At 39.8% G+C, this 22,695-nt stretch overlaps 1 protein-coding gene across 1 annotated transcript in view; it reads left to right on the forward strand.

Annotated features, from left to right (window-relative positions):
- Positions 1-22,695, forward strand: part of COL25A1 (collagen type XXV alpha 1 chain) — a 603,455-nt gene that overhangs the window by 335,447 nt on the left and 245,313 nt on the right. The window lies entirely within an intron of this gene.

Here is a 22,695-nt window from a genome sequence, read left to right on the forward strand (position 1 = left end):
AACAAGTTATACTATGTTTAGCAAATTAAATCAAATGCAAGAAATAAGGTATAATCTTGAGTTTTCATGCTGACTAAAAGATAATTCAGGTTGCTAACATTTGACAAAATGCAAAACCATTAATTGTGGAAAAGAGAAAAAATATAGATTGATTATGCTATCTTTACTAATACACCAGAGTCTTGCCATAGTACTTGGGACCCCCTATCATGCGGGCCTTTATGGGTAAAATACTTTGGTAATGAAATACTCTTAAGCCTCCAATTCCTAAACTTCCCATATGTGACTTTCAAGAAGTATTTGCTTTTCATCAAATTTTGCTTTAGACTAAGTGGTTTTATAAAATATTTCCATTATGTTTCTTACATCTGAATAAAAATTAATAAAAAATGGCATTATTACATATAAGAGTAATTGTCCTGGCTGTTGTCGTGGCCATGCAGGTTCACATTGGATTCAAGCAGACCATAAAGCAACTGTGGAGCCAGAAAATGGTGGGCCATTCTGTTTATTAAAGTCTAGTAACAACCTGACCAAGCAGTGGCACAGTGGATAGAGTGTCAGGCTGGTACACAGAGGGCCCAGGTTTGAAACCCCAAGGCTGCTGGCCTGAGCGCGGGCTCGTCTGGTTTGAGCAAGGCTCACCAGCTTGAGCTCAAGGTTGCTGGCTTGAGCAAGAGGTCGCTCACTCTGCTGTAGTGCCCCCCCCCATTGAGGCACATATGAGAAAGCAATCAGTGTTGCCTTCTGTCTGTCTATTCCTATCTGCTCCTCTCTGTCTCTCTTTGTCTCTGTCACAAACACACACACAAAAAGTCTAGTAACAGCAGAAGAGCAAACAGGCAGGGAAAACTGCTTCCCTCTCTCTCAGGGTTCCCAAGCCCTGACCCCCTCTCTGGACTCCCTAGACTCACAGGCCTCCACCAGCAAAACAAGCCAGGCCGAAAATACTCTTCTCTGGCAAACAATAGCAAATAGTCGCCCCTCCCTTTGGAGGCAGGCAATCCGCAATTTGCAAGCTGCCACCCTGAGGGCAAGCACTCAGACTTCCACAGACCACACACACATTGCGCTGCTGGGGCCAGTGCGAGACACAAACGAGCATACCTAAACACACTTCACGAGCTTGTTTGCCCAACAGTATGATTAAATAGATTGATCAGTTTTATATTTATGTAGATGCCAATATCCAATTACTGACAACTGTAACTTGCAGTGACCATACGCTTCCTATTTTTAGCATGATTACATTTTATGTATATTTTTCTTTATACTTTTCATAAACTGAATTTGGAAGTGTTTATTACTTTATTTTTAGAGAATTTTACTTCCCTAGTTTTATGTTTTAAAAAAAGTTATTTAAAAAAAAGTTATTTAACTATCTCCACAAATAAGAGACTAGATAGAATATCAAGGCTTATCCTGTCATTTTTTTATTCTTTTTTTTTTAGCTTAGTTTTTTTGTTTGTTTGTATTTTTCTGAAGCTGGAAACAGGTAGACAGTCAGACAGACTCCCACATGCGCCCGGCTGGGATCCACCCAGCATGTCCACCAGGGGCGATGCTCTGCCCATCTGGGGCGTAGCTCTGTTACAATCAGAGCCATTCTAGTGCCTGAGGCAGAGGCCATAGAGCCATCCTCAGCGCCTGGGCCAACTTTGCTCCAATGGAGCCTTGGCTGCGGGAGGGGAAGAGAGAGACAGAGAGGAAGGAGAGGGGGAGGGGTGGAGAAGCAGATGGGCGCTTCTCCTGTGTGCCCTGGCCAGAAATCGAACCCGGGACTCCCGCATGCCAGGCCGACGCTCTACCACTGAGCCAACCGGCCAGGGCCCCTGTCATTTTTATGGAGATGTCCATGCTTCCATTCTTTAAGTTAAATGTAAAGCACAAAGGTAGTCTGAGAAGTTGCATGGTGTTGCTTTCGATGAGCACCCCTTGGCACAGAACCTGTATCAAGTAAATCCCTCCAACTTCCTTCATCAACAAACAAATGGTAGATTGGTTGCCTGAGGGACAATGGCAGATTTCTTTGTCTCTGAGAGTTACCATTTTTTCTTTGCCCTCCAGAAGTAATACTCTAAGATTAAAAACAAAAAACTTAATGACAAAATTTAATTTAGGGGTCTTACATTTACGTCTTCATTGATGTACTTTGGAAAACCTGGCTGTCCCACTAAAATTATATGTGGCAAAGGCATTTCTTTTTGTCAGTTTCTTTATCTTGCATATTGATATAATTTACAATTTAAAAGTTGGAATACAACTTCAGTTAGATCTTGCAAATCTATGTGCTCTTTAGAATGTTGTTGAACTAATTACTTAGCCTTACCTACTTTGACAAAAAGATATTGCTACCACAGGAGTCTCCTCTATAAAACGTTGCAAAGGAGCAATTTTATGATAATGTGTGTAATTTATTCTGTTACTATTAGGTGCTTTTTTTTCTATTTTCTTTCTCATAAAGCTAGCATGTATTAAAAACATTGTTCTAAAGCAGTGATTTTTAACTGGTGTACCACAAGAATGTTTAAAACATGCAATACCTGACTATTTTTTTTAGTCAGGGACACGGACCTCTTTTCCCTTAGATTGTCAAATTAAAAAATGTCAGCAGCCCACACAACAGTAGCTGTCTGGTGTGAATGAATCAAAATTATACCTATTTTTTTTGTTAGATTGATAAAAGAAATAACATATTCTTTGTGTGCTGCAGAATTTTAATCATTAGTTTATGTATGCCATGGGATGAAAAAAGGTTGAAAATCAGTGTTCTAAAGAAATCCATTCAAGTGCTTTGAGCACCTGGCTCAGATATCACAAATGTATTTGTTAAAATGATTTGCTTGGCCATTGTGTTACCTGATACTGAATGGCATGAAACGGTACCTCAATTTTGGATAAAATAGATTCATGCTTCAATAAGAAGCAAATGACATGATCAAATTTACAGAATGGTTTTTAAATGTAGCAAATTTTGCACTAGTCTTGACCTTTTTTAGAGTCAATGAGGGATGCAATTTTTCTGTCTTTTTGTCCCAAATGGAGGAGCCATTCTAATGTTCACAGGTAACAGAATCAAGTTGTTGCGGTAGCCAGAAAAGAGTCAGGAGGCCTGTTTTAAGTGACTTTATTTCTGTCAGTCTATCATGCCCTATAATTGTGCTTGATTGACAGAAATATGAGGTTACTCTTGGTAGCATAAACCTTCTGAGTTGAGACTGCGATGCTGTCGTGCAACTGTTCAGTTCCATCCACCTTCAACTATTGTCAACTGTATTTGAAGCTAGAACCTTGTTGACAGATGAATGGAGCAGACGTAGCCAAGTAAACTTATGATGTTATTTCTGCCAAAGTAGTAAATGAGTTAGGAAAAGAAAGCTCTATAGAACTTGTAAAAGAGAAACTCTGTAATCTTTACTTCATATTCAAAAAACAATATGACTTTTAAGTCAACGGTAAATCTTTTTCAGATATACTAATAACTATAATAACTACCTACCGCATGTCACTTTACATACCAATTCTCATACCAGGTCTGTGATGTAGAGGTTTATTATACCCATTTTATTCATGAGGATTTTGAGGGTTGAGTAAGTTAAGTAACTGGCCTGCAGATTCACATTTCTTAGGAGGTAGAACCAGAATTTGAACCAGGCCTATCTCTCTTCAAAGCTCATTTCTGCCTAGATTTCAATAAGATGTTTTTCCAGGCACATAAAGTTTAACTGTTACCACTTTCTTTGCAGGTATATTCTCTATTGTACCTTCTACTATTTTCTATGGTACATCTTTTTTTCATCAGAATTTTGCATGCACATAGTTTTGTCTTTGTTTGTTTTTAAATTTCCTTTTTCTTTTACAAGTGAGAGGAGGGGAGATAGAGACACAGACTCCCACATGAGTCCTGACCCTAGACTGGGATCCACCCAGCAACCTTAGTCTGGGGCCATGCTCACAACTGAGCTATTTTTAGCACCTGAGGTGAGGCCATCCTCATTGCCCAGGGCCAACTTGCTTGAACCATTGTAGCCATGGCTGCGAGAGGAGAAGAAAGAGAGAGAGAAGTGGGGAGAGACAGGGATGGAGAAGCAGATGGTCACTTCTTCTGTGTGCCTTGACCAGGAATCAAACCTGGGACATCCACACGCTAGGCCAATGCTTTACCACTGAGCTATCTGTCCAAGCCCTATCTATGGTACATTTTAAGCTTTCCTTAGTTGTCTGTAGATCCCACACCTTGTATGTGCTCTTTCATACTGCCAGTTACTCAAGAAAAACTTATGAATCATCTGCTCTCATGTAATAGAAGTAAACTGGAGGTATAAGCTTTAGCTCTCGAGTTAGGAAGATAGAATATAAAACAATCATGGAGTTTTCAGCCAATTTTCCTTTAATTGCTTCAATTATTATATTCCTGCTTAATTATTAAAATATTTTTATTTCTATTTGGGCTCAAAGAATGCACTTTTGATATGTAGTAACTATTATTTTTTCTGTTGTAATGAGGTATTATTGTTAACGGAGTGAGCAAAGCATCTATCTTGTAGTAAGCAGTATTGCTACAAAATACCAGAATGGCTAGATAAAGTCAGATGTAGCCACCACAACAAATCAAAGAAACAAAACAAACCTGTAGAATTAGCCCCTATTTAAACGCTGTTTGGGGACAGAGTTAAATTAGAATGAACTTAGGCTATCACAGATAGGTAGTTCATTTTGGTACTCTGTACCCTACTTTGCTGGAACAAAAGGTGGAAGAAGAGATTATAGCTGTAATTCTTACATAGAATAGTTTCCCCAGTGTCTTTTCATGTCTTCTGTTTTGAGTGGCTCAGACTACCGTGTTTGATGAGGGAACTGTGTTCAGTGGCAGTTTGTTTCAATTCTTTTTCTGATGTTGTTTGTGCAGATTTAGTGCCAGGTTAAGCAGCACTTTAGAATTCCTGAAGGGGCAAAAATAATGGGTATAAACACTACAAAATGAAATAAAAAAGATTGTTAAATTAAAAAAAAAAAGAAGATGAGGAGGCAATAGACATACAAAAATATAAACAATATTTTTCTTTGCAACATTATTTTTTCTTGTGGTCTATTTCTGGATACCATCTGTTTTAGAATAATGTTTGTTGTTAAAACAGATACTTCATGAAATGTTAGTGGCTTACCACAATAGAAATTTATTTCTTATACATGGTGAGAGGCAATGCTTCTCACGAGGACCCAGACTCGTGGAGTCTCTGCTAGCTTTCAAATGTGTATTCTAAGGTTATCCTGGGCATATACATACAGCCATCAAATAACATAAATAAGGAAACAGAATGGAGGACCAAAGGGGAGGATTTGGTTTTTTTTGAGGTTTTTGTTTATTGTTCTGGGGTGTATTTTTGCCAACAGTAGAAGTGCAAAATTTTATGGTTTATATCACTTCTGACCACATTTCTTTGGCAAGAGTCAAGTCACATTTTCACACCTACAAGCATGAGAAGGAGAGAAATGTAGCTGCTAGCTCAGAATAGTAAACAAATTTGGTCACCAGCCAATCTCTGCCGTCCTGTCTGAAAGTAATTCCTGAAGAAATAGGCAGAATCAGAAATGCCCAGAGAAATGTACATAGGTATGTCACTTGAGCAATAATGTGACCTCTGTTTTATTGTAACATTTTAGAGAAGAAAACTTCATCAAAACTATTATCACTAGAAACCTTGAATAGAAAAAGAAATAAAAAAAAGAAGAGGTTTCTTTTCAGAAGAGCAACATAAAAGTTGGGAGTGGTTTGTAAGAAGAATAGGGTATTAATGGCAGGCCACAAACCTTAGCAAACCCTTCCTCCTGCCCTGTTACATTATCACACATTGATAATGAAAGCTTTTTATCTTTAAGCATTTACAGAATCTTTAAAGCACCGACAGACACGGTTATGGCCTTCTCTTCTCTCTAACTTTTTTCTCATGCCACTGAATGACTTCATTATTTTGCATTGGGTCCAGGATGACCTCAACTAGAAATAATCTGGTCATCTATCTTGTTTCATATCCCCAGTGGTTTCAGGTAAAAGTTTAAGTTAGTAATACTTTTGTGAAAAAATGACTAAAACTTTTAGAGTCACTTTTATGAGGTTGGAAGAGTGAGCAACTGCCATTCTTATGGTGGGAAACACGATTAAAACATAAAAGTGAGATTTAAGGATGAATCCTCTCTCTCCGAAAGATACTTGATAGATGAAATAAGAGAGATAGAAGAGTGTTTCTTTTTAAATTAAAAAACAAAAACAAAAACAGATAACACAAGTCAGTCAGAATTACCAAAAGGAAACAACTGTTTTAAATTCTTTCTTTGTTGTTGGTGGCTGATTGGCCACCTGCATACATTTCTAATATCCGGTCTATAAACAAATAGAGTGTCATGTCACTTCTTCCTGTTTGACTTTCCTGTCATCATATACTTAGTTACGTTGCTAAATTTCTAGGGCTGTCTGCCTATGCAGACCTATAAATATCTTATGGGATAAATTAGGGAAGTAATTATATGACTTTTCTGGATTTGTGAGGCAATAACTAGCCATAGTCAGGAAAAGCACTCTAAAAATAATATGCTATTAGAAAGCAGTTTGGGTACATTTTGTAGATGTTAATATTTTGAACAAGGTCAGATGAGTGATTTAAGGGCACATCATTGTTCCCTCTTGAATGGCTGAGCATGTAATAATCTTCCATAGCATGTGATTGCAGAGAAAGCCTCAGGCCCCCATTCTTCCAAACCTGCTACTTCATTCAGATGCTGTGATTTCCTCTTATACAAAGAGTGGCTCCTGGATGATTTCTGATCATGTGAACACCATGAAGTTGGCCTGCATTTGGCCTAAGTTAACTAAGTGACCTGTTTGATCTGAATTGGGCCTTGGACAAAATATAGAAAGAATTCCCTCCTTTTGTTATTAAATGAACTTTAGGCTTTGTTAGAATTAAAGAATCATGTGTGAAATCTAAAGTGTCCTAAGTTACTTAAATGTTCTTTCTTTTTTTTTTTTTTTTTTGTCATGAATGATTTTTTTCCTTTTGATTATAAAAAGTTCGATTTATTTGTTACTTGTTTACTGTATCTCAGTTATGCCATTTTGGGTATCCATAGTGACAGTCCCTGAAAGCTAGAGTCGGCCCCCACCCTCCTGAGCCTCCCAGGGCCCCACTGATGATTCCAGCTGCAGGCAGAGTTGTGGGGCTCCCTCCAGGAGGCCCAGCAGCCTCCAGACCATCGCCCAGCAGCCTAGGGACTGCTGCCCTGCTTGCCAGAGGTCCCAGCATTCCCCTGGGTGGGGCTGAGCAGACCAAGTGCAGAGGTGGCATCAGGTCTTGGCTCAGGCCTGGGTCAGATGGTATGACAACTGGGAGTGGACAGACCAGCCAAGCCCATCCTGGTTCTGTGCTGACTTGCCGGGTGTCTTTAAGCAAGTTGCTTCTTGCCCCTTGTTAGGTCTATTTTCTGGTTAGTCTTGTCAGTGAGAACTGTAAATGATATTTTCAATTAACTTTTTATTTTCACAATTTCTCATGCTTTCTTAGGATTTCTGTAGGGGTAAATACAATGAAACTTTTTCTTTTTTCTTTCTTTTTTTTTTTTTGCTAATATTTCAGTCTCAGAAAATATACATCTCTAGCTTTTATTTCTACAGACTAATTTTTTATAAAGTATTTCTGCATGGTCAAGGAAATGAAATAAGGATGGAATTATAAGATATAGTGGCAGAAGAGGCTTCTTATTAACAATTAATTCACATAATAATTTAAAATATAGTGCCCATTCACTTACTGATTCATTCACCAAAGTCATACTGTGTACCTAATACATGACATGCCCTCCACTATATGTGATGGGGACAAAATAGCAAATAAGACATAATCACTGTCTTCAAGGACTTAGAGTCTAGTAATAAAGCAATATTATGTGATAAATGTGCTCAGAATGTGTTGAGGTACAATGGGAGAATACTAGAAGAGTAATCCATATTTGGATGGGGAAGGCATCAGGGCTACCTCTGGATCTGAGAGAATTCAAGGCATATCAAAGTGAAACATCTAAGTCAGGCCATGTTTTCAGGGCAGCTAGCATTTTCAAAGCCTTGGAGACACAAGAAAGAATGGCATTTTGGGAAACTGCATATTAAATAAGGGCTGAAATGTAAAGTTCAAGGAGGAGATTAGGATATAAATAGAAAGAGCAGAGATCAGAGTAAGATGAGGCTGTGAAGGACCTTACATACCATGTTAAGTAATTGTCCTAAAAGTATACAGAGTCTGAGGGATTTAAAAGAAGAATGGCATGGTCAGACAGACATTTGGGGAAGATAACTCTTGCTAAAAAACAGGAAGAGGACAAAGGAAAGTGAGATATTAGGGTATTGTTGCAGTTATTTAGTCATAGAGTAGCCTAGTAAAATGTCGAGGATGAGATATATGCAGACGCTATTCATAAGGCAGAAAGGGCAGACATGCAACCAGATGTAAGTGTGAGGGGAGAGAGAAGCTGGGGTCATTCTCAGGTCCTGCCCTGGGGAATTGTAGTGCAGTCACTGGGACAGAGAATAAAGAAAGAAGAGCAGGTTTGGGTAGGTGGTGAAGCGGAGGCCTGATGTGGAGTTGTTGAGTTCTAGATGCATATGGGACATCCATGTGGAACATCAAGTAGCCAGTTGACTATGTTGGTATTCCCCTGTGGAGAGGTCTGAGCTGGACTGAGAGCTTTAGGAATAATCAAAGTATAGCTAGTTGTTGAAGTGATTGAGGCAGTTCATGCTGTTTAGTTCATGAAAATGAGACGACCTCCCAGTGGCGGGATTCAGATAATTTAACAACTGGTTCTCTGCCCTAATGACCATTTTAAGTATTAAAAAACAATATACCAAAAGGTAATTTATTATTTTATGCATTTAATACTTAAATAAGAACAATAAAAGGTACACAAAACTAGATTATAAGAAAGAGTTTTAAAATAGTAATGAAAAAATGTTAAATAATACCTAACAGCCTGACCAGGTAGTGGTGCAGTGGATAGATCATCAGCCTGGGACTTTGAGGACCCCGGTTCAAAACCCTGAGGTTGCCGGCTTGAGTGTGGGCTCACCAGCTTGAGCGTGAGGTCACCAGCTTGAATGTGGGATCATAGACATGACCCTATTATCATTGGCTTGAGGTCAAAGGTCGCTGGCTTGAAGCCCAAGGTCACTTGCTTGAGTCCAAGGTCGCTGGCTTTAGCAGGGGATCACTTGCTCTGCTGAAGCCTCCCCCATCAAGGCACATATGCAAAAGCAATCAATGAGCAACTAAGGTGCCACAATGAATATTTGATGCTTCTCATCTCTCTCCCTTCCAACCTGTCTGTCTGTCTCTCTTTCTCTCTCTAGCTTAAAAATAAATAAATAAATAAAACCTGACAAAAAAACAATAAAACTATTATTTAAGATATTTCCATATTGCTTCTTGATTGGCTTGCAATTGCCTTAGCTTTTATCTGAGCATCATCGGCTGTGTGATTTATCCTTAACTATCTTTTCATTGTTGGAGTAGGATCCCATTTCTTTAGAGGTAGCCCAATTAGACTAATAGTCATTGTGTTTGATATATTAGAAACAGGCAACTTCTCTTCTCTGAACATATTATGTTCATCTTTGAAACACCTCACCTTAGAGAGAACCCTGATTACAGGTGCCATTTCAGCAACCAGTTCGCCAATCTCAACAAAAAATTAGGTGTCGGTTCTGCTGAACTGGTGTGAACTGGCCGAATCTCATCACTTCAACTTCCATCCCAAGAGATTATTATTTATGAGATAAACAGAAAAGTTGGAGCCCTTCAAGGAGACTGAGGTGGAAGGAGAATTAAGATATACTACTGTTACGGGAGACAAAAAGGATAAAGTCTCAAGATGAAAGAGTGGTAAAATAGCGTCAGATACAGTAAAATGGCAAATAAGAGAAAGACTGCAAAGTGTCCACCGTGTTTACCAATAAAAAAGACCTTGGTGCTGCTCTTCAGAGCACCCCTCCCCCCATGTACACAAATAACAGTCGAATGGGGCTGGGGGAGGGGGGAGGAGGGATTGAGCAAAATAAAAAACCGAGGAAAAACTCATGGACCCAGAGAACAGTGTGGTGAGTGCTGGGGACAGGGGGTGAGGAGATAAACAGTGATGCACAGAGACTCGACATGGGGTCGTGAACACACAGTATCGTGTACAGATGATGTGGACCTGAAACCTGGATAATTTTGTTAACCAGTTACCCCAATAAATTCAACAAAAAGGTAAAACAAAACAAACATTGCTTTGTTTCCTGACTGTGGCCTCTATACCTGTGAGCCGCTTTATCTAGGGTGGGTAAAACAGGTATAATACAAATCAGCCACAGCTGGAAAACTCATGTATCCCCAGGACAATCCATCTTATTACAATTTCTCTTTTGCCTGTTCCCCCGGTGTGAAATGAGACGCAGAGCATTTGGATGGAGCAGGTATACGCACAGCGCCAAGGTGTGCCTCACGGCCTAGAAGCGCAAAGGGAGGTCTCCTGTTTTGTATCTCCCTCCCTCTCTTCTTTCATTCCTTAAATTATTTTTAAAAAAACAGTCTGTCTCAGACAGCTTTTTATCTGGTTGAAAAGTCCTCACTTATGTTTGCTACTTATTAATAATACAAGTCATTTTATGCTTAAATACAAGTCAATTAATGTGCCAGATAGATAGTCCCAGCACTAGTGCAGAAGGAGGAAGTTTTATGAAGTATATGAATGGCTAGGAAAATTGGAACTTGAGCTGGGACCTGAAAGATGGGAAATAATCAGATCAGTGAAGAGGAAGAGGGTGACCTGAGAGGTAGCAACGAGCCACTTCGAGGCCAAGGTGTCAGGTAGAAATAGTAGAGGTTATCATGGTCGGGTTGCTCAGGATTCCATGTGGAAAGCCTTGAATGCCAGATGTAGCAGCTTTCATGTTCAATTCTGAGAGGAAAAAGCTATGGGCAATTGTTAAGCAATAAATGGAAGCCTCTTTAGGATGGTTGGTCTGAGCGTCATTTTCGGGAAAGCTGCTGGAAGCCTCTGACGGAAGTCTGGGCCAGCGTAAGGCATGCAGCGGATGGGCTTCATCTGAGGAAGTTACCAGGAAGAGTTCTAGGGCTTTGAGGATGAATGTAAGACAGGGGTTGGGAAACTTTTTGGCTGAGAGAGCCATGAACACCACATATTTTAAAATGTAATTCTGTGAGAGCCATACAACAACCCGTGTACATTATACATTATCCAATAAAAATTTGGTGTTGTCCCGAAGGACAGCTGTGATTGGCTCCAGCCACCCGCAACCATGAACATGAGCGGTAGGAAATGAATGGATTGTAATACATGAGAATGTTTTATATTTTTAACGTTATTATTTTTTTTTATTAAAGATTTGTCTGTGAACCAGATGCAGCCATCAAAAGAGCCACATCTGGCTCGTGAGCCATAAGTTCCCGACCCCTGATGTAAGGGATGAGCCAGAGGAGAAGTGAGACAGCATAGGACATTGACTGTAGGAGCAGCAATTCAAAAATAAGAAGCTTTGTTTATGGAAAACAGAGAATTCAGTGTTGAGTATTTTAAGTTACTGGTTGGATATCTAAGTGGAGGTATTTATTGACTTTGAAAGGTACGAAATTGTTCTCATTGGGACCACGTGGAGCTGTATTTTCTCTGCACTGTACTGCGGAGGGTGGGAGTATAGATGCTCCTGCAAAATGACAAACTGATCAAGACTGAGAAGAAGCCATTGGGTTTTCCAATCAAAATGACCTTGGCGTTTGTAGCAGTCAGGGTTCTCCAGAGCCCTGGTCAGCAAACTGTGCCTCGCGAGCCACATGCAGCTCTTTGGCCCCCTGAGTGTGGCTCTTCCACAAAATACCACCTATGTACATACCTATATAGTTGAAGTTTAAAAAATTTGGCTCTTAAAAGAAATTTCAATCATTGTACTCTTGATATTTGGTTATGTTGACTAATGAGTTTGCTGACCACTGCCCCAGAGAAAGAGAACTGATAGAATATCTATATATAGAGAGAGATTTTCTTTTCTTTAGGAAATTGGCTCATGTGATTTTGAAGGCTGATAACTCCAGAATCTGTAAGGCAGGTCAGCAGGCTGGCAGCTGAGATAGGGTTTTTATGTAATGGTTGAAGTCAAAGTTACTTCTTCTTTGGGAAACCTCAGTTTTTGCTCTTAAGTCCTTCAACTGATTGGACAGAGCCCACCCACATTTATAAATATCTTCACAGAAATATCTAGATTAGTGTTTTACCAAACAACCAGGCACTATTACAGATTAGCCTCGTTGACACAAAACCTTCACGGTGAGGTTTTCAAACAGCACGTCTTTGAACGGTACTTTTTCGGGCCCCTGTCAAACATGCATGGGTAGACCCTCACTCTTGTCCTTCATTGCTGTCCTCCCCCTTCTCTGGAAACCCTGCCTCCTTCCACCTTCAACCCATTTCTTGATTCAGCTTTCATACTCCATGTGCTTAACCATGTGAGTTTGGCTGTGATATGTAAATACACATTTTTCACTTGAATTAAGACCATTCTTTGCTATTAATTATTCAGTACATTTAATAGGAATTTAGAGATCACAATCCCTTCATACAGGATCATTTGATGCTGCAGCCCTATATAGTAGGTAGGGCTGATGGTATTGCTCTATTTCAATCACTAGCTGTAAATGGGGCTCAGAGAAAGGGAGTAACATACTTGGGGCACGTGGCACCTAAGTGCATGTGGGCAGCACTAAGTTCTTGAAGACCTATATTTGATCTTTGCTGAACACAGACCCGCAAACTTTTTAGAGAAGGGCAGCAAGAGAGTCTCTCCTACCTGCCACAGTTGAGATGAATGACGCTTGAGGGAAAACTTTGGAATCTGTGTAAAAGAAAGCATTTAGTGATAGCATTTCTGCTGCCCAGAGCCCACATCTGATTCAGGGAAGGGAGAGAAATGGAACAGCATGGGCTGGCCAGGGACTGAGGTGAGCACGAGTCGGAGGCCCAAGGGCTGCAGGCCCAACCAGGAAGATCTTCCTAATCACTGCATCCCTTGTACTTCCTCCCGGTTTTTGACCTGTGACATCTTCCGGTCTTCTGTGGAAGGAGAGCAGAGGCATGCAAACTGGGCCATCGATACAGAGTGGCTGAGTCACCATTTTCTTCTGTTAATAAGCAAATGAAATCCATATTTGTACAGCTAACCCACAGAAGAGGGAGGATAGTTGGCAGGCTCAGTAGAAACCCAATCTGGAAACTACAAATTTAAAAACAATTATTTTAAATTGCGTATCACAAACTTCCTTTTGGAGGCTTCCGTCAGCTATGTCTGTGTTAGAATATTCTTTGGGGAATAAAAATGCAAGCGCTCCCGAGCTGCGTGCTGTCCAGCGCCATGGATTTGATAGGACACATGAAAGCATACTTCAGTCCTGTACTGCAGTCATGGTCTTTTGTTCTGATCTATAATTTCACTCAACAGTAGTAGACACACATACTTTGTCTCTTGATTTGCAGTTTTGGGAACAATTTCAACTTGTTCTCTTTCAGAACACATTATTAGCAACCAATTGGCATACAGCTTCAGGCTTTTTCACAGGTGAGAGTGAAAATTGAAAGAGTGGATTAGAAAGTTCTCTGCAGGCACTGTGGATAATTTATCGCCCTTCTGTTATAATGGCTGACTGTATATATCTTTCACCATATGTAGCCTTCCATTTAGACTTCTAATCAATGGTAAAGAATAAGAACTGGTTTTTAAAGTCCACCCCTTGGAGTGGAACTAATCAGCTTGTGGTTTCCTTTCAGGTACCCTGACCATTAGCCAATATGCCCTATACATCCTCCGACAGGAAACGACCCAAAGTCCCACTGCCAGTTGTGGGGGTATTTATGCTGATGCCCCTCTCCCTCTCCACCCAACCTGCTACTTTGCATATTAACATTAAGCCTCTAATCATTGATTCTTTGGGTCTGGCTGGAAAGTTGATTTGGTACTGCAGTTACAACCAACTTATTTTGTATGCTATGTGGCATGAATTGAAAAGAATCTATTTTTGAATTCTCGTATTGTTTACCAGTTTGAAAGATGAGGATTTATTCCCTTGACTGACGAGATCCCCTGGGTTTTATTTGTTAAGAATGTTTTTTATCCCGTAGGCATTAATTGCCCTGTTTAGAGAGCAAAAAAAAAATCCCTATTTTATCTTTAGTGTGGTGATGTCAGTAGAGTTTCGGAGGAGAGACTTTGATCAGAAACAAACTGGTGGCAGTTTCAGATCATTGGAACGTTTTGAACAAAATGAAAAGAAAAATGGGTTGACCTTGTATCAAATATCCTATTTATAAGAAGCTTACTACCGAAATTGCATATTCCCTATAATAGAAGTTTTCTATGTGCATATAAATAACCAAAACCATAAGGCAAATGAGTTTGGCTTGGGAAACCTCCTCCTATTCATTATTGTGAGGTGAGGAAGCTTCTATTTCGTCATTAAAAGTATCATTAAAGAGTAAGCAGTTTCTTTTATTCCGATTCATTTGTAGAACTTTACAGTAACTCTAATCACTAAAGTACCTCAGTCATTTTCTATGGCCTATGTTCTGTTAAAAATAAATAGAATGCTTTCACTCATGTAAATTATTACTGAAAATTGAGCTGTCTTCTCTCTCTATGGAAGCAAGAACACAATCTTTTGCCGTTAAGTATAGTGATTACCAAGATGTAACCTACTTTAGTACTTTCAGTGATACCATTTTATAATACTCTTAGCACATTGTCAGTAAATTAGACTCCATGGACAGTATAAGCATTCCTTCTGGGAAGAGTTTTGATAAAAAAGTGGATGGTTCATAATAGAATATTTCTTGTTTGGGAACTGGAAGTCAGCTTTACTTCAGGTGTAAAATGTTTCCTTGCTAGATCCTACTTTTGCTTCCTAAAGTAGTAGCTATGACAGGTGGCTTACTATTAAAATCAACATGATAACTCCTTTAGAAATAAACATCTTTTATTACATATTTGTTCTTACCTTATCTCATTCTGTGTGGGTTAGCCTTTTAAATACATTAGGATACCAAGAATGGTATCTGAATAGTATCCTTAAACTATAGATCTTCAAAATTCTTACTTTTATTATTTATTTATTTAATTTTATTTTGTGAGGTTTTTTTTATTCAGTGAGAGGAGGGGAGGTAGAGACACACTCCTGCATGCACCCTGACCAGGGTCTACCAGCAAGCCAATTAGGGGGCAATGCTCTGCCCATTTGGGGTATTGCTCCATTGCTCAACAACCAAGCTCTTCTTAGCACCTGAGGCAGCCACCATGGAGCCATTCTAAGTGCCAGGGGCCAACTCACTCCTATTGAGCTATGGCTATAGTAGGGGAAGAGAGAAAGAGAGAAACGAGAGGCAGGAGGGGTGGAGGAGCAGATGAGTGCTTCTGTGTGCCCTGACCTGGAATCAAACCCGGGACATCCACACGTGAAGCTGATGCTCTAAATTCTTACTTTTAAACTGTAACAAAAAAATTAGGTAAATATTGTTTGGCCTTATACATTAAAGGCGTTAGATGGAGCCCAACAACAGAAATATATGTACTTATGTAAAACTAGCACTTTCTCTAACATTCATATTTATATGAATGTTAAAAATATATATATGAATGTAAATATATATATATATATTAAGAGGAATAATATATTCTTCTTACATTAAAAAAAATAATATATTAAGAGGAAAGGAGATGGTGAGACAGACTCCCACATGTGCCCCAACCAGGATCCACCCAGCAACCCCTGTCTGGGGCCAATGCTTGGATCAATAAAGCTATCCTCAGCACCTAGGGTTGATACTCAAACCAATTGAGCCACTGACTGAGAGAGGGGAAGAGAGAGAGAAGGGGGAGAGGAAGGAGAAGCAGATGATTGCCTCTTGTGTGTGCCCTGACAAAGGATTGAACCTGAGAGGTCTGCACACTGGGCTGATGCTCTGTCCACTGAGCCAACCCACCAGGGCCCATCCAAATATATATTATATGATACTAAAAGCCCCATATGAAGTACTAAGTTCTAATATTTGGCATTTAAAGACTTTGAGTTGCTTTCTACCAAATTTAGAGATGATGCATCTGTAGCAATTGACCAAGATACTGATTTTCAGCCAGAATGTCTTGTAGCTCAAACATTTCTGCTAAGTAGAAAACAAAATTATTTTTAGAAGAAGAAACTTTTCCTGAGATTTTTATCTTTTTTTTAATCAAGTGAGAGGCAGGGAGGTGGAGAGACAGACTCTTGCACGTGCCCTGGCCAGGATCCACCTGGCAACCCCCTTCTGGAGCTGCTGTTCTGCCCATCTGGTGCTGCAGCTCCATTGCTCAGCAACTGAGCATTTTAGTGCCTGAGGCAAGGCCATGGAGCCATCTTCAGTGCCCAGGGCCAACTTGCTCATTTGAGCCATGGCTGTGGAAAGGATGGAGAAGCAGGTGGTCACTTCTCCTGTGTGCCTTGACCAGAAATTGAACCTGGGACTTCCACACGCCAGACCAACACTCGACCAATGAGCCAACTGGCCAGGGCCAATTTTTATCTTCAAATGATAGAAAGCTTCAGCATACATGAAATTCAAAAAGTATAAAATTTTAGTTGGAACATCAGAGACTGAGTCCAATTTCTTTTTGTCTTTAAATGAATGAACTAAAAGTGGAGTCCTAACAATAATTTGTAGGATGACGTTGTCACACTGACATAGAACTGTTCTGCAGTGATGAAAATGGACAGGTGAATAAGGGTATACAGTGTGTCTTATCTAAATTAATTTATTTCTGAGGGAATATTTTTTAAATTCTTCATATTTTGAAATGTTCAAATCATCACAGTCATCATGTCATATCTGTTACAAAGATTTGTCTCTTGCTAACCTATAGCCAACAAATTTTCCAGAGACGACATTTTCCACAGTCGACTGTGTTATCATCATGGCATAAACCACATCTAGTATATTTCTTGAATGATGCCCAAGACGAATTAGCCATGTACATTCAGTTTCTGCACATGGAGTTTGTTTCTTAAGAGAAGTAAGAACTTTTAGGTAAAGATGTCTTTCAGGTTTCAATCAGCCATAAACTTTTACATTTTTGTTTTTCAAATCCTTATGTGATTAAGAAATAGAATAACACCATGAAGGCAATCTATTTCTAGTTTTTAAGTAGTATTATCCTTTAATTCCTTGAGTTAAACTTCAAACCTTTGTTAATCGTTAATTATTTATGTTTTACCTTAATTTAAATGTAAATAGAGTTAAGAAAAAGTTTGGGGATTTATTTACCATTGAATTGATTGAAATATTTGAATAATGTAACATTATTTATAAACTTTGATTTTATTGTTCTTTTGGATTCAAATCTTATTTAGACAAGGCTGATATTTGTAAAAGTAAAAGAATAAAAATTTAACACGAAATGACAAAGATCGAATGATATGTATGTTTATTGAAAAGGATACTGCTGCAAAAACAAGTATTTCTTTTCTCTAAAGGCTAGAAGAAAACTGATTCTACACCATTGTTAAATGGGTTTAATATTTTTTATTCTTTACCTACTATGGGTTTTTATGAAAAGGAAGTGTTGAAAAGAATAATTTAAAAATGTGGCCTGACCTGCGGTGGCGCAGTGGTTAAAGCGTCGACCTGGGACGCTTAAGTTGCCTGTTCAAAACCCTGGGCTTCCCTGGTCCAGGCACATATGGGAGTTGATGCTTTCTGCTCCTCCCCCCTTCTCTCTCTTCCTCTCTCTCTCTCTTTGTTTCCTCTCTCTAAATGAATAAATAAAATAATTAATTAAAAAAAAATTTTTTTAATGTGGGGAATTACCACAGCAAGTAAAGGCAGGTTGAATCATTCTCTAGGATCACAATGTAAAGAGGCTTAGAGTTATTGATTCCTTCAAAAATTAGAAAATCTGAGTCATGTTTTGGTTGGCTTGACCTCTTCCTTCTGCCTGCGGCTGCCTTTTTCAGTTCCTGCCTATAGTCGCAACATGGCTTTTCAAATTGGGGACCAGATTTCACTGGACTACAGATTGTTCATGTGGGATCATACACAGAGCTAAAGGAACCAGGAACTGGGCTGCACCTGCCCTCTGACATCAGTGAAAAATCCTCCGTCTGCTTAATAGTAGAACCAGGTCCCTTGACTTCCTTTGTGAATAAGGACAGTACTACATAACTCTTGTGTCTTAGTTCATGCTTCATATACTTATACATTCTGTGTGCGTGCATGTGTGCATGTGCACATGTGTGAACTGAACTGAAACTTCTCCCTGAGCTCTCCTTTCAATGAGAAAAAAATATAAATGGCTAAGGTTTGCAGTTTGTCAAAAGCTTTGAAAAGATTGCTTTAGCAGACTTTATTCCTGGAGGTTTGTACTGCCTGTCCACCCCTTTAGGAAGGACCTGGTGGGATAGGCTAATTCACTTCATGCACACCAATTATTAATACAAACGTGTACCTTGGCCTACTTCCTTTCATTTATACAATTCAGGGATGGTCAATCAGCCATGCTCCAGTAGGACGTAGAACCATTCATGTGTGGGAGTGTGTGCTTTATTCTCTCCCCGGGCAGCCTGTGGCTGCAGCCCACAGAGCGCTGTCTTTTATCCCTCCGTAATTATTTCAAACCATTCAGAAAGAACCTGCTGAGCTGCATCTATAGAGGTAATTTAGCCACTGTCTCTAAGATGCTAAGTAATGTTTCCTGTCTCAACTGAGAACACTTACGTTATAGAAGAAATAAAATGTATTCAGTACCCTATTGAAAATTACATTACAGTGTCTAATTTAGTCTCAGCATTATTAACCCTTTGAGTAGTGAGGTTTTTTTAACCCTTTGAGTGAGAACGTACTTGAACGTTCGTACTACTCAAAAGGGTTAACTATATATCATTATCTGTTAAAATAAAGGTGGTTTATCTGGCATTTATTTGTATTTCAAGAAAATTAATTGTATTGTCATGAGAAGAAAGAACTATAACTAGTTTTCACAATTTGAGCCTTTGTCAAATGTCTTCCAGTTGCTTGGGAAGAAAAAGCCCACTAAAGTATAAGAATCTGAGAATCTATTATTAACTTCTCTGTGTTTTCTTGTGCCTGCAAGTTCCACTGATGAAGGGTTCATGCCTTATTTTAACGTGTTCCCCTAGCACCACCACAGCACCTGAAATTTAGTAGATTGCTTGAATAAAAATTCACATAAAGATGAGGATTTTTAAAAAAAAAATCAAATATTTATTGTATGCCTCCTACTGTCCAAGATGCAGTTTAGCAAACTACTTAAAAAGTGTAGGCTTTGTAATCTGACGGAATTGAATTTATGTCTCTGCACTTCCGTTTAACTAGTTGTGTGATCTTGGGCAAGACACCCAACCTTTCTCTACCTCAGTTTCTCCTACTGTAAAACAGGCTAATTGTGGTATGTATGATGTCCACAAGTCAAACAGCACCGTGCCTGGCATGTTGTAACAGCACCATTTAAGTGTTAGCTGTTCAAGGGGCATCCCATTTAATAGGAAAGATAAGATATCCATAGCTATAATTTTAGACAGAATGCAATGTCATAAAAGAATGAAGAAAACATTCTGTGGATATCCAGAAGAAATCAAGTTCTCATCTGCTGTAGGACAACAAGCACATCTTTGTGGAAGAGGTGAAAGCCCCAAAGTTGGGATGGGATTTTTTTTTTTTTTTTTTTTTTCATTTTTATGAAGCTGGAAACAGGGAGAGACAGTCAGACAGACTCCCGCATGCGCCCGACCGGGATCCACCCGGCACGCCCACCAGGGGGCGACGCTCTGCCCATCCTGGGCGTCGCCATGTTGCGACCCTCCTGGGTGTCGCCATGTTGCGACCAGAGCCACTCTAGCGCCTGGGGCAGAGGCCACAGAGCCATCCCCAGCGCCCGGGCCATCTTTGCTCCAATGGAGCCTTGGCTGCGGGAGGGGAAGAGAGAGACAGAGAGGAAGGCGCGGCGCGGAGGGGTGGAGAAGCAAATGGGCGCTTCTCCTATGTGCCCTGGCCGGGAATCGAACCCGGGTCCTCCGCACGCTAGGCCGACGCTCTGGGATGGGATTTTGACAGGTGAGGTAGGCACCTTAGCAGTAACCAGGGTGTGCTAGGTGTCCGGAGCCAGAAGCAATTGGAGGAAGTCTTAAGTGCCACTGTCCCTCAGAGCCTGAGTCAGGAGTTTTGACTGCCGATTATCATTAGACTCGCTTGGTTGGTTAATACGAGATGGCATTACATTTGATAGAGTAAACGTGAAGTTTTAAAATTTGGTCAGTTTATCCTGCTGGAGCTGCCTGAGAACTCTAAGTTATTTCTTTCTCTGGCATTTTAGTAGCACTTTGTTTACATAACCACTGTAAACTATTTTGTGTGTGAATTGGTTGGTAAAATATATTTAGCCTTGTTACAGAAAATGTAGGAGTGGATGATTCATGTAAATTCTATGATAGCTCATCATGAATACTGTCTAAAGACAGTAAGAATTGTAGGAAAGTTGCCCTGGCTGGTTAGCTTGTCTGTTAGAGCATTGTCTTGAAACAGCAAGGCGTGGGATTTGATCCCTGGTCAGGCCACATACAGGAAGCTACCAATGAACACACAACTAAGTGAAACAACAAATAGATGCTTCTCTCTCTCTCTCTCTCTCTCCCTCTCCCTCTCCCTCCCTCCCTCCCTCCCTTCCTCTCTTTGTCACTCTAAAATTAATAATTTTAAAAAATGATTTAAAAATCCCAATGACATTTAAAAACGAAGAGTAGGAAAATTCAGAGTATTTTGGGCAACATATTTTGCCTAATTACTCCATACTTCCAATGATTTTTGGGTTTTTATTGAATAAATATAGATTATATTACTCAGTTATTGAGGCTATATTTTTATAATTAAGCCTAAAGAGATAGAAATATAAAATAGGGTAGCAAAAATAAATTACAAGTATGTTTTTTTAAAAACTGTTAAAACAATAATGGTAAAAGCAACATATCAGACATTCTGCTAATTTAGAAAAGCATTGACACAATTGAACTTACTAAATATAGTTTGGTGGATATATCACAAAAATAATGCAGAAAGAGTACAAATATCAATATATCTAGCAAAGACATGGAAAACACTGTCCCTCCACACACCTCCCACAGTGTCACTTCCCTCCTCAACAGATTAGATGCCATGGCGCATCATTATAATCAAACTCTTGCATGCACCTGCCTTTCCCTCTCCAGCTGTCCAGGTCTGGGGCCACCCCACGACTAGTTACGGCAACATCCGCTACTCTGCATCTGCACCCACACTGCTCAGTGTGGATGACGAAAAATAACCTTGTTTACTGGTTTCATTTTAAATTCACAATCCCTGTTCTCAAGAGGATTCATAGTGCTGCCCCTGCTCTTAATCTATGTTCATTGTTTCTCAGCTGTTTCAAACCATTTCTTGCTTTTGAATCCTCCAGCATCTCCTTCCCACCTAACTTTGTTGATAACGTTGTTTTTTATTTCCCTGAGAAGATAGAACAATCATAGTATAACTTCCATGCACTCCCACCACCAACTCTAATCACTTACTCAGATCTGTGCTCTCCTCTCCCCCATCACAGGGAGGAACTGTTCCTTCACTTGCGCAGCTGGCTCAGTCCCCTCTGCCTTGCTCAAGGTCATCTCTTGCAGTCGCCTCCCTCCTATATCATTGATTTTTCTTCTCTATTGAGTAATCCTGTTAGCATAAAATGAAGCCATACTATCTTCCTTGTTAAAAAATGGAAATAGCTGACCAGGTGGTGGCGCAGTGGATAGAGCGTCGGACTGGGATGTGGAGGACCCAGGTTCGAAACCTCGAGGTCTCCAGCTTGAGAGCAGGCTCATCTGGTTTGAGCAAAGCTCACCAGCTTGAGCCCAAGGTAGCTGGCTGGAGCAAGGGGTCACTAAGTCTGCAGTATCCCCCCCTCCCCCGGTCAAGGCACATATGAGAAATCAATCAATGAACAACTAAGGAACTGCAATGAAGAATTGATGTTTCTCATCTCTCTCCCTTCCTGTCTGTCTGTCCCTATCTGTCCCTCTCTCTGTCTCTCCCATAAAAAAAAAATAGAAATATAACTTGGTTGGTCCCGCATTTTCCCCCAAACACAGTTGCATTTGTTCATTCCCACTGCCCTTCACAGCAAAACCCTTAGAAAGAGTTGTCCACAGTCACTGAATACTGTTTTCTCATTCTCTTGAATCTCTATCATGCTACTGGAAAATTCTTATCTGGTCACTAATTGCCTTCACCATGATAAATTAAGTGATCAGAGTTCAGTTCAAATTTAACTGGACTATTTTCCACACAGCTGATTGCTCTTTTCTTCTTGAAACACTTTTCTTGCTTATCTCCTTGCTTGACATCACTCTTTAAAGGCATACCCCAACCTCACTGGCCACTCCTTCTCAGCCTGACTTGTTTTTGTTCTTCATGGTCTCTAAATGTTGGAACGCTTGTGCTTAGTCCTTAAACCTTTTGTCTTCCTATTTACATTTAATTACAAGGTGATCTCATATAATCTCATGATTTTAAATATTATCTATATGTCAAAGGCTCCCAGATCTC

The sequence above is a fragment of the Saccopteryx bilineata genome, chromosome 5 (genome assembly GCF_036850765.1).
Source record: "Saccopteryx bilineata isolate mSacBil1 chromosome 5, mSacBil1_pri_phased_curated, whole genome shotgun sequence".
Lineage (NCBI taxonomy): Eukaryota > Metazoa > Chordata > Mammalia > Chiroptera > Emballonuridae > Saccopteryx > Saccopteryx bilineata.